Consider the following 13,647-nt stretch of genomic DNA (forward strand, 5'->3'; position numbering starts at 1 on the left):
TGATACATTGCCGATTTTGCAAATTTTCCCACTTACAAAGAATGGAGAGGTCTGTAATTTATATCGTAGGTACACTTCAACTGTGAGATAGAAACTTAAAAATAAAAATCTAGAAAATCAAATTGTATGATTTTTAAATAATGAAATTGCATGAAATTATTTGATCACCTACCAACCAACATGAATTCCGGCTCTTTAAGAAGCCCTCTACTATGCACTCATTATCTGTATTAATTGCACCTTTTTGATCTTATTACCTGTATAAAAGAAACGACACCTGTCCACACACTCAATCATCCTCCAACCTCTCCATCATGGCCAAGACCAAAGAGTTGTAAAAGGATACCAGGAACGAAATTGTAGACCTGCACAAAGCTGGGATGCACTACCGGACAATAGACATGCAGCTTTGTGACAAGGCAACAACTCTGTCACGTGCCCAGTCCTGTGTGACACGGCCAGCAGGCCGGTAACTAATACAACAGGACACGGCACGTGTAATTGTCCAGTGGCCCGCAGGCTGGTAACTCATACAACAAGACAAAGGGGGATAGGGAAACATTTACAATGGAGGGCCCTGCAATAGGGAACGGGGAACGTGGAGACCTCCTGCACTCCCCTGAGTCAGTGTCCCTAATGCTCCTAACATTCCCTATGCCGATTCCGCACCGGGCGCCGCTCAGGAACCTGTAGCCCTGGCACACCCTACACCTATCTCTTGCTAGGGAGCTGGGTGGCGCAGGCACTGCCCCACCGCTGCACTAACACCAACATGAGGAAAAGTGTCAAACAGGGAAACTCTTAGCTTTGCTCTGATGCACTTGCTCCTGGCAACAGAGACCAACACCTGAGTGCATCTTCCTCCACCGTGTCCAACACCTGGGTGTAGCTTTACAGCAACAGCGTCCAGCACTGAGTGCCGCCTTGGAGCAGCCGAGTCCAGCACCTGAGTGCAGCTGTCCAGCAAACTGAGGGCAGCTCTACACCATAGCTGCCACTCCACCAAGCTTTGCAGGAATTCTTCACTGACACCACAGCTGCCACTCCACCATGCTTTACACGAACTCCTCGCTGACATCATGGCTGCCACTCCAGGACTCTGAATGAGCCGCCCTGGACTCTCCTCCAGCTCCCCATCCAGCTCCTTCACCCAGGATGGTTGGAAAGCCCAACAATAATAATATCACCAACGTGAGTGAGCACTACTGACACACCTTTATAGAGCAAACACACCTGTTAGTGATTCCTGTGCAATTACTCTAACCACCACCGGGGGCAAACTATCTCTAAAAACACCAGTGCAATGACCATACTGGCCACCGGGGCAAAACTATCTCTATGCACAAGTGCAATGACCATACTGGCCACCGGGGACAAAACCAACCCTGAGCAAAACAGCTCACAGAAAAAAAAGGTTACTTGTGCATTTAATCTGTCAGATCCACCCTGGATCATGACAAACTCTTGGCACAATTATTAAAATGGAAGATCTTTGTTCTGGGGCTCCATGCAATTTCTCACCTCATGGGGTAAGGATGACTGAAAAAGGTCAGGAATCAGCCTAGACCTACACTGGAGTACCTGGTCAATGACCTGATTCGAGCTGGAACCACAGCCTAAGTCACATTGCGTTAGGGCAATCCGTTTAATGGATCCGTTTAACAGATGCTCTAAAAATGAGCCCAAAACTGTCTTTTTGTGATGTATTTTTGTCATCGCGTTAACGCATGTGGCTGCATTAGGTCATTATGCATCTGCATGTGTTTGCAATAGTGTTCTATGGCAGAACGAATGCTTCAGTTCACTGTGCGTTCGCCGTACCGGACCCGAAAACGTGGTAGTCCACGTTGGAAGGTGCGTCACAAACTAACGGACCATTGCAAACGCATGTCAATTTTGACATGTGTTATGATCTGTTACACTAATGGAAGTCTATGGGTGCGTTAACATGTCCGTTACATTGCGTTAGTGCTGCTTACAAACGGATCCATTAAACGGATTGCCCTAACGCAATGTGAATCTAGCCTAACTCTGCCGTTAGTAACGCACTACGCTGTCATGGATTAAAATCTTACAGGTCACGCAAGGTCCTCCTGCTCACGCCAGCACATGTCCAGGCCCGTTTCAAGTTCGCCAGTGACCATCTGAATGATCAAGAGGAGTAATGGGAGAAGGTCATGTGGCTAGATGAGAACAAAATAGAACTTTTTGGTATCAACTCCACGCGCTGTGTTTGGAGGAAGAAGGATGAGTACAACCCCAAGAACATCGTCCCAACCGTGAAGCATGGTGGCGGAAAGCCGGAAACATCATACTTTGGTGCTTTTCTGCAAAGGGGACAAGACGACTGCACCGTATTGAATGGAGGATGGATAGGGTCATGTATCGCAAGGTTTTTTCTAACGACTTCCTTCAGTAAAAGCATTGAAGATTGGCCGTGGCTGGGTCTTCCAGCATGAAAATGACTTAAAACACACAGCAAGGGAAACTAAGGCGTGGCTCCATAAGAAGCATTTACAGATCCTTTAGTGGCCTAGTCAGTCTCCAGACCTGTAACAAATAGAAAATTTTTAGAGTGAGCTGAAAATGTTGCCCAGTGACAGCCTCGAAACCGAAAAGATCTGGAGAAGATCTGTATGGAGGAGGAAGCCAAAATCCCTGCTATAGTGTGTGCAAACTTGGTCGAGAACTACAGGAAACTTTTGACCTCTGTAATTGCAAACAAAGGATTCTGAACCAAATTTAAGTTCTGTTCTTCTATTTTATCAAATATTTAATTCAATAAAATGCAATTTAATTGTGTTAAAATCATGCAATGTGATTTTCTGAATTTTTTTTTCTTTTTTTTTTTTTTTTTTTTTTTTAAGATTACTATAAAAATTACAGACCTTTCCATTCTTTTGTAGGTGGAAAAAAATGCGAAATTACCAGTGTAAAACAAATACTTATTTTCCCCACTGTATATACAACTGACTCGGATACTTTTATTATCAAATGTCCCTCAATGTCCTGCTGTTGGGAATTATCCTTGGTCTCTGCAGTTCCATATCTTGTTTCCTGTGTCCCCACGTGGCTAGTAGTGTATGAAGGGGGCTGAGTAACTGGTGCACTCTTCTCTATGAATTGGCCTTGAGAAAGAAGGTAACTAAGCAAGCAAGTCAGCCAGCCACCTTTACACACATCACTGGTCATCTCTGATAGAGGAAGCCTTCTCCTGTCTGAAACGAAACATTGTAGAGCGTATTTGATTAGGCTAAACATAATGGAATTATAAACAGATGGTAGGAGATTCTCTTCTAACTAGAAAACCCCAATGAATTCTTGACGGGTGCTGGTCCCACCTCTGGGAACATGAATAGATGTTGCCACCAAGGCAGGAAACATAATGTGACCATGTAGATGCTAAGATGCCTCTGTCGGGGGACAATTCTGAGTCTGTCAGCACAGTGACTGTACAAGCGTCTGATGTGGCCAAACAGTTTAGTGCACTTAAACATCTCCATGTTTTCCATCTGTCACCACTCTTCTCTGGCTCTCTAAATTCAGAGCTGTCAATCAAAATGGAGGTGCGTGTGTGATAGTAGGTGTGAAGCTGCACTTAAATGTTTGGCCACCCAAGGGTGCTCCGAGACCCCGTACAGGGTTTGGACAGTCATTCAGTGCTGACAGACTCCCTTTAAAGTATAACAAACGATAAGCATTAAAAAAGAAACCGTAGTGACGAGAATATAACTATGGTAATGGTGATCTGTTACATTCTAACTCTGCAGTAGTTTTCTCTGGAGTTTTTCTCCTCCGCTTACATTCAGCAGGAATTTCCCTGCTTGTAGATGGTAGGTATAGTAAGTGCTTTCTGCAGATTTCCTGTGCAGCCCTATTGACATGGCTGTGGGGTAATCAGCAGCTGTCTCATACATTCCATGTCGCCTCCCAAGTACCTGGCCCTCCTTATTGCGCTGCCTCGTGCACTTTGCTCTGTTCCTGGCTAAGGTGGGGCAGGGCGTTCCTCTTCCCAGCCTGCCCTGTGTGTATTTTGTCTTACCTGCACATTTGCATGTTTGACCCAGCAGGATAATTGGGCCCCAAGCAACATGGGCGTTCCCTCCTTCACTAACAGTTTCATGTATGACTCAGACGGCTGAGGCAAAGATACCACTTCCCTAATCTGCTGTGGCCATTTTAACTCTAGCTTTTAAAACCTTTTTCTGATTTCAGACTTGTGGAACATTTACATGCAGGATCCCCGGGGAGCTGGTGACAAGGTAGGTGCTGTGCCTTTGGTTTCATCCTCACAATGCCAGATCTGGCAGGTAAACACGTACTTGCCATCAAGGCGATTCTGAACATCAGATCTCTAGCTGCAAAGCCACAACCTATCCGAATCCTCGGGCGTATGTCTACCTCCCCATGTGAAAAGTAACATTAGGTCACCGTAGTCTGTCTTATGGGGGCTGTATAAGGAGATCCTGACATGTATGACGACTGCCATACCTAGTGAACAGTGCTGGGGTATTAAACGCTGCTGGCACCCTAAGTACTAGCTTTATATATGAACCGCAATATTAGATTTATATGATCATACTAGTGTTCTTTACGTTACCCATCATCCTGGTCGTAGGGCCTTCTAAATAGAGCAGGAATCCAATCGTTCTTCAGCCCCACATACATATCTGATGGCTGTCAGCGAACTATGCTTCTGCCAACAGCCATCATGGTCGCCTCTTCCATACAAAAGCACTCGTTTTGCCCAGCTCTTCTGTACTCTATAGATATTGTGCAGACATTGAGTAATTGCCGCAGATTTTTCTGCACCAAAACCCAGAGTGTTGGAAGTAAAAGCGTTGTGTAAAATGCACACATTTTCTATGAGTTTTTACATTTGTTTTTGATATGTCCGTCTTCTATTCTTTTGAATGGATGAAATAGGCTGGAAGTATTGACACGCTGCAGATTTGGAAAACCTCTTGGTTAAAACCTGCAAGGAAAAAATATGCAGCATGTCCATGAGTTGTTAGACATGGCTTCTAGCTGATCTCCGGAAGGAAATGGTGATCGGCAGTCCATAATCGGACATGCACCAGCGATATCTCCCAGTTGGCCAGCACCCCCATACATATTGGCCTGTTGGACAAACTCGTCCATACTGGTGGCTGTGGCTGGCATTAGTCTAGTACGTATGTGAGTATCTTAGTTGTGTGCTTCATCCACCTAAGCATTATACAGTCCTACGTCCTGCAGATGGTTGTTATTTGTGACGGTCATACAGAGAAATCGATGGTAAGCATATTGGTAAGAGTCTCGTTTCTGCTCCACTCAGAGAGGGTTATTTTGGCAAAGTCTTATAGTGTATCTATAGGCCGATCAGGAGACCCACAAGGCAGTCAGCGCTCGAATCGGGAAACATTTATGTAAGAAATTGGACTTTGATACATTTTGCACATTTGTTAAATTATTTATTTTTTAACAAATCTCTTTTTAGACCACAATAATGGACACAGACTTATGTTCCCTAACTGAAAGTGTTTCTGATATATCAAAATCTATACTATATTATATTGAGGAAGTTATGCAGAATTTTCTCTTTATATCTACCTCATGCTTCCAGAATAATTGAATTCAGTCTTTTTTAAATCTGGACAATTAGCAGATTCGTCATCAGATTTCACAATACAAACCATCTGACTTTATGGAGTTTTTAAGCCTTTGGATCAACTCATTAGGTTAAAGGTTGGACGTAATGGACATGTGGTTTTTTTTTAACCTTATTACTATGAAGCTGAAGTAGTAGTATGACTCCTTTTAGACCTGATGAGGTTTGTGTGCTTCCTTTGAACATGCAGGACAGATTTGCCGTTTTATAACTGATATTAAACTGAGCATTTTATAACTCCAGCTTTAGCTCCAGGTGGATTCTAAAATTTCCACTGTAATGTAAGGGATATACAACCATTATGATGACACTTTTCATAGTAAGTGCACCATCCTCATCAAATGTAAGAGATCTATTTAATAATATATGCAGTTTTGTTTAAATCTGGTGGAAGATGAGCTTTCTAACTAACCTCTTGTTAACAGGAATATATATTTTAGACAAAAGTTTACTGAATTTGTGATGTCTGTGGGGGCCTTGTGACTCTATTAAGGGAAATAAGTAATGGGCGCCTTTCAACATGCTCGATCTTTATGTACTTCGAACTATAAGTTCATGTTAAAATGTTCTAGGGCTATGTGTGCACAGTTTTTTGACTTTGTGCACAAGAGTATCTGATGCTTCTGCTTTCAGGTACTTTCCTCATTGTGAATTGATAGGTGTGGTAGTACCTAGTAAATGGCATATTGGTGAGACATCATTTATATTCATATCTGTATTGTAAGCCAGAATTGCAGTGATAAAATGTTAGTGCTGCCCTTTACAGATAACCGGTCAGAAGCCTTTTACTCTTCAAACCACAAGATGGCTGCTCTGGTCCTGTGCTTTCTAAATGTGGTCTTTTTGGCCAAAGCATATGCTTCCTTAAGGGTATCTTCACGCAGATTTTTGATGTTTGAGGAACGGATTTTGCATTAAAAAGTACCTTTAGAAACAACTTCACATTTTATTTTGAATAAGCTTAATATTGACTTCTATAGAAAAACATTAATGGAGTGCACATGATGTAGTGAACAACTAAAAACAAAAGCGCCCCATGGCCTGAAATTGTATCAAAGTTCTCCAAACATTTTTTTTTATGCTTGTCAAAAAAAACAAAAAAACCCATAAATTTTCAGCCACAAATCCAGCTGTGTGTGAACATACACCCGTGCTGTAAGCCATTTACCTTTTTGCAGTTAAGTGGAGAGCATAAGGATAGACGTTGGCCATTCCCAAATCCCTCCCAACCTGCTAGGGTATGTGCCCACGATCAGTAATTGCTGCAGGATTGACGCTGCGTATTTATACAGCGCCAAACCTGCAGCGACCAGATGTTACAGCATAGTGGATGGGATTTCAAGAAAGCCCATGTCCACTATGCATCCATAGAAACCTGCGGAGACATGCACCGCGTCTTTCCAGACTGCAGTATGTCAGTTTCTCTGGAGACTGTAGTCTCTGTGATAAAAGTTACATGAATACAAAAAGTATTGGATGCTGTAAATCCGCCCTGTTCAGTGAACACATGCGGATTCACCTGCGTTCAATAGACGTCAGTGCTTTGGATGCAGCGGACATGTGCTGTGTCCAAAGCGCTGCTAGCTCGTGATCGTGGGCACCCAGCCGAAGATTTATGATGCTGAGGAAATACGCAGACCAAAGTAAGCTGCTGTCTGGTGTAGGATACGAGTTCGGGTACATCGACCATGTTCGGTTTCACTAGCAGTAGGATCTTCAGCAGTATAGGCATTGCTAAGAGTGAAGTCCACGGCGTCATCCAAAACCTAAATTAATTCATGGATTTTAGACTTGCAGCGTCTCTCAATTTACATTGTGGACTTTTTCTGCTGCATTTGAGTGAGATTTCTTGAAGTGTTATTCACATCACTGCTACTTTAATGCGCAGCGAATTGTCGGACGACAAATCGGCATTGGAAAATCTGCTCTGTATTCACCCCGCTGGGAACATTCTCAGAGAATTTGGGTAGACACGAACAGTTGTGGCCTAAGGGTGGATGTGATGGCTGCATGTTTAAATGTAAAGGAAAGATAGAAGGGTCTGTTTTCATGGTCCAACTGGCGTCCTAATTCAACCACCGATCAGCAAGCTTTTGTCTATCAGCAGCCATTTAAATGCCTATATACACAGGCAGAACAAAGAAAATGATGTGCACTGAGCGATCTGTGCTGGATTGCTTATTGCACATAGGCTGCTATGATTCTCGACAGTGCGACTCCTGTTTACATAGGACAAGGCACCACCAAGAACGATTTTTTTTTTATGTTGCATAAAAGATAATTTCACCCGATTTAAACAAGTGTTTTGCTCATTGATTGCGTGATCGGCAGCCTGATAATACTGCAAGATTATCATGTAAAGAGCATTTTTAACATCGCTTGGTCACGGTTATCTTGCAGTGTTATTTGTTGCGTCCCTTAGGCCTGTCTCACCCTTCCGTTTGTCTCCATCAGTCAAGATCCGCCGTTTTGCAAAAAAACTGATCCGCCATTTTTCTTGGATCCGTTTTTTTCCCCATAGACTTGCATTACCGGCCGATCTTGACGGATGGCCATCCGTTGGATCCGTTTTTTTGCGGATCCATCTCTTTCTTTCTCTCTCTCTCGTAAAAAAAATGGTCCAGTGGCACACGTTCATGCCCACATAGTATGTGTAGTACTTCTGCCACCCCATGCCTTCTCGCAGAGATAAACTGCAGTTGCCCCCATACATGCTCCTCCATATCTTCTATTTAATGTATTTAGCTTGTCTTACACAGCGACTAACCTGTGTTGTACAACCTGAATGTTGCGGTGACTGATTGCGACATTGCACCTAATGCTTGTCAATGAGGTCACGGAGCAGCCTGTCGAGACATGACTGCCATGAGCGCTCACAATGTTGCCTTGCCGGATCATCGTGCACTCAGTCCTATTTGACCAGTAGTACTGTACTTGATATAGCAGAGAGCCGTAGATCTGGTGTTGAAATCTCAAGCACATTTCAGGGAAGTGAGAGGAGATGTTACTGGCTGGTTAGTTGCAGACCCCGCAGTCATCAGCTGCTTTCACACCACGTCTTTGCTGTACAGTTGAGGCCACTATGCTCCCAAAACCAAACAAGCCGTAAGCAATTTACTGTGGTGGAAAAACACTTCCCCAAAGCCTGTCCTTCTAACATACTTCATAGTTATTTTTTAACCTCTGCTCTTTTGTATGTGAACAGAAACTTCTTTATTTCTTCTACAGGCTTTTTTATGTTAATAGTTAAACGTTTTTAATTTATAATAAAGGCCACTCTGCAGCTGGATCCATTACATGGCGGTGCTACAAGCTCCCAACCCCCTTGGGTCTGTAGTGTGGCACTCCAGCTCTGCCGAGGTGTTCATCATTTTACCAGAAAACCATGCAAACAATGAGTTTTTAGCGATCAACAGGTCAGAATGCACAGGTCAAGTCCTAAAGTTTTATCAAACGATTTTGGAATCTGCACAGATTTGCAACTGTAAAAGTTGGAAATGGAAACTTCATGTCTATCAAGCACGGAGAAGAGTAAAATGGCGTCTATATAGACTCTGCTGCAATTGAAAATGCAACACATTTAGCGACATAGCGCTCCTCCTCTTCAACTGAATTATTTATCTTTCGTACACAGACAGCATTTTCTCCTACTTCTTTCCTGCACTTAGCTCAGTGCAGCACTTCTAAGCCATGTCAGCACCACATCATTCTTCACAATTTGTCTGCGAATGCTCCGGTTTACTCTAAGATGTCACAGGATCCAAAGGGCACTGATTGGACCTTTTTTTTTTTTTTAGGGCTAGGACATAGCAAACAAGCTGCTTGGGTGTGTGTTGCCTGTAGAAAAACCTGGTAACATGTATGAAGGTCCCCTCTCCCCTCCATAACTAGATCTTCTATGCTGCTCTACAGAACTATACTCCAAGCCAGATATCTGTGGGCAGGGTCATTGTTCTGTGGAGCAGTAGATAAAATGCAATGTCCAGGGAAGATCTACTGCAACTTTCTAATCCTATTAGAACTGTTTTATGTATGGCCCGGGCCCAACAAGAATCGTTGGCCTCCGTTACGCCTATGCTACTTTGACTGCAGTCACTGCCTCCAGTAATTGCCTGTATGGGCCTAAAGAGTACATTTTATGGACATTGGAAGTTCAGACATGCAAATGGTGCACATTTCCATTGCATTAAAAAGGTTACATATTTCCATGTAACAGTTGTGATGGCTACTTATTAGGGTGCAGACTATCATTAAAGGGAATCTGTCACCCCTTTTTTTTGAGATATCATATAATGATAACATTCAATTGTGTGTCACATAAGGATTCTCTTAGTACTTTTGCTTCCCCCTGACCCCGCACCTTTCATGCATAAATACCTTTTTTATATCGGTTCAGATGTATGTAAACTGCTGCTGTTTGGTCCGCTGGGCGGGGCTTATTCAACTGCTCCCCCCCTCCCTGTCTTGCTCTACGCATTTCTTGTGTAGAGCAAGACGGGGAGGGGGGGGAGCAGTTGAATAAGCCCCGCCCATTGGACCAGACCGTGGCAGTTTACTTACATCTGAACCGATATAAAAAAGGTATTTATGCATGAAAGGTGCGGGGTCAGGGGGAAGCAAAAGTACTAAGAGAATCCTTATGTGACACACAATTGAATGATATCATTATTTGATATATCAAAAAAGGGGTGACAGATTCCCTTTAAGGCCCCATTCAAACATCTGTGTTTAAACCTGTACAGTATGTGGTAAAACTGTACAGGTGCCTTCAGTATTTTGCATCAGTGTGTCACCAGTATATGGTCTGTGGGTCTGGTTTTACCATCAGTGTATATGGTCAGTGTGTCTGGTTTTACCATCGGTGTCACCAGTGTATGGTCCGTGTGTCTGTTCTTACTATCATTGTCATTAGTGTATGGTCCGTGTGTCTGTTCTTACTATCATTGTCATTAGTGTTTGGTCCGTGTGTCTGTTCTTACCATCAGTGTCACCAGTGTATGGTCTGTGTGTCTGTTCTTACCTTGAGTGTCACCAGTGTATGGTCTGTGTGTCTGTTCTTACCTTGAGTGTCACCAGTGTATGGTCCGTGTGTCTGTTCTTACCATCAGTGTCACCAGTGTATGGTCTGTGTGTCTGTTCTTATCAGTGTCACCAGTGTATGGTCCGTGTGTCTGTTCTTACCATCAGTGTCACCAGTGTATGGTCCGTGTGTTTGTTCTTACCATCATTGTCACCAGTGTATGGTCCGTGTGTTTGTTCTTATCAGTGTCACCAGTGTATGGTCCGTGTGTTTGTTCTTACCATTAGTGTCACCAGTGTATGGTCCGTGTGTCTGTTCTTACCTTGAGTGTCACCAGTGTATGGTCCGTGTGTCTGTTCTTACCATCAGTGTCACCAGTGTATGGTCCGTGTGTTTGTTCTTACCACCATTGTCACCAGTGTATGGTCCGTGTGTTTGTTCTTATCAGTGTCACCAGTGTATGGTCCGTGTGTTTGTTCTTACCATCAGTGTCACCAGTGTATGGTCTGTGTGTCTGTTCTTACCTTGAGTGTCACCAGTGTATGGTCCGTGTGTCTGTTCTTACCATCAGTGTCACCAGTGTGTGGTCCGTGTCTGTTCTTGCCATCAGTGTCACTAGTGTATGGTCCGTGTGTCTGTTCTTACCATCAGTGTCACCAGTGTATGGTCCGTGTGTTTGTTCTTACCATCATTGTCACCAGTGTATGGTCCGTGTGTTTGTTCTTATCAGTGTCACCAGTGTATGGTCCGTGTGTTTGTTCTTACCATTAGTGTCACCAGTGTATGGTCCGTGTGTTTGTTCTTACCATTAGTGTCACCAGTGTATGGTCCGTGTGTTTGTTCTCATCAGTGTCACCAGTGTATGGTCCGTGTGTTCGTTCTTACCATCAGTGTCACCAGTGTATGGTCCGTGTCTGTTCTTGCCATCAGTGTCACTAGTGTATGATCTGTGTGTCTGTTCTTACCATCAGTGTCACCAGTGTATGGTCCGTGTGTCTGTTCTTACCATCAGTGTCACCAGTGTATGGTCCGTGTGTTTGTTCTTACCATTAGTGTCACCAGTGTATGGTCCGTGTGTTTGTTCTTACCATCATTGTCACCAGTGTATGGTCCGTATGTCTGTTCTTACCATCAGTGTCACCAGTGTATGGTCTGTGTGTCTGTTCTTACCTTCAGTGTCACCAGTGTATTGTCCGTGTGTCTGTTCTTATCATCATTGTCACTAGTGTATGGTCTATGTGTCTGTTCTTACCATCAGTGTCACCAGTGTATGGTCCGTGTGTTTGTTCTTACCATTAGTGTCACCAGTGTATGGTCCGTGTGTTTGTTCTTACCATCATTGTCACCAGTGTATGGTCCGTGTGTTCGTTCTTACCATCAGTGTCACCAGTGTATGGTCCGTGTGTCTGTTCTTACCATCAGTGTCACCAGTGTATGGTCCGTGTGTCTATTCTTGCCATCAGTGACAACAGTGTATGGTCAGTGTGCCTGTTCTTACCATCAGTGTCACCAGTGTATGGTCCGTGTGTCTGTTCTTACCATCAGTGTCACCAGTGTATGGTCCGTGTGTCTGTTCTTACCATCAGTGTCACCAGTGTATGGTCCGTGTGTCTGTTCTTACCATCAGTGTCACCAGTGTATGGTCCGTGTGTCTGTTCTTACCATCAGTGTCACCAGTGTATGGTCCGTGTGTCTCTTCTTACCTTCAGTGTCACTAGTGTATGGTCCGTGTGTCTGTTCTTACCATCAGTGTCACCAGTGTATGGTCCGTGTGTCTGTTCTTACCATCAGTGTCACCAGTGTATGGTCCGTGTGTCTGTTCTTACCATCAGTGTCACCAGTGTATGGTCCGTGTGTCTGTTCTTACCATCAGTTTCACTAGTGTATGGTCCGTGTGTCTGTTCTTACCATCAGTGTCACCAGTGTATGGTCCGTGTGTCTGTTCTTACCATCAGTGTCACCAGTGTATGGTCCGTGTGTCTGTTCTTACCATCAGTGTCACCAGTGTATGGTCCGTGTGTCTGTTCTTACCATCAGTGTCACCAGTGTATGGTCCGTGTGTCTGTTCTTACCATCAGTGTCACCAGTGTATGGTCCGTGTGTCTGTTCTTACCATCAGTGTCACCAGTGTATGGTCCGTGTGTCTGTTCTTATCAGTGTCGTCACCAGTGTATGGTCCGTGTGTTTGTTCTTACCATCAGTGTCACCAGTGTATGGACCGTGTGTTTGTTCTTAACAATGTCACTAGTGTATGGTCCGTGTGTTTATTCTTAACAATGTCACTAGTGTATGGTCCGTGTGTTTGTTCTTACCATCAATGTCACCAGTGTATGGTCCATGTGTTTGTTCTTACCATCATTGTCACCAGTGTATGGTCCGTGTGTTTGTTCTTATCAGTGTCACCAGTGTATGGTCCATGAGTTTGTTCTTACCATCAGTGTCACCAGTGTATGGTCCGTGTGTCTGTTCTTACCATCAGTGTCACCAGTGTATGGTCCATGTGTCTGTTCTTATCAGTGTCACCAGTGTATGGTCCGTGTGTCTGTTCTTACCATCAGTGTCACCAGTGTATTGTCCGTGTGTCTGTTCTTATCAGTGTCGTCACCAGTGTATGGTCCGTGTATTTGTTCTTACTATCAGTGTCACCAGTGTATGGACCGTGTGTTTGTTCTTAACAATGTCACTAGTGTATGGTCCGTGTGTTTGTTCTTAACAATGTCACTAGTGTATGGTCCGTGTGTTTGTTCTTACCATCAATGTCACCAGTGTATGGTCCATGTGTTTGTTCTTACCATCATTGTCACCAGTGTATGGTCCGTGTGTTTGTTCTTATCAGTGTCGCCAGTGTATGGTCCATGTGTTTGTTCTTACCATCACTGTCACCAATGTATGGTCCGTGTGTCTGTTCTTGCCATCAGTGTCACTATTGTATGGTCCTTGTGTCTGTTCTTGTCCTCAGTGTATGGTCCTTGTGTCT

The 13,647-nt window shown here is 43.9% G+C and overlaps 1 protein-coding gene across 5 annotated transcripts in view; it reads left to right on the forward strand.

Annotated features, from left to right (window-relative positions):
* The window catches only part of ELF1 (E74 like ETS transcription factor 1), a 186,183-nt gene that overhangs the window by 53,254 nt on the left and 119,282 nt on the right, over positions 1-13,647 (forward strand). For 3 of the 5 annotated variants that reach the window (XM_073580331.1, XM_073580329.1, XM_073580330.1), the window contains exon 2: positions 4,216-4,262. The exons of the other annotated variants lie outside the window; for them this stretch is intronic. The gene's annotated coding sequence lies outside the window, so the exon portion shown is untranslated. The remainder of the gene's footprint in view (positions 1-4,215; positions 4,263-13,647) is intronic. 5 annotated transcript variants of the gene reach the window in all.

Source organism: Dendrobates tinctorius, unplaced genomic scaffold, assembly GCF_039654945.1.
Source record: "Dendrobates tinctorius isolate UK_male_01 unplaced genomic scaffold, ASM3965494v1 ptg000064l, whole genome shotgun sequence".
Classification (NCBI taxonomy): Eukaryota; Metazoa; Chordata; class Amphibia; order Anura; family Dendrobatidae; genus Dendrobates; species Dendrobates tinctorius.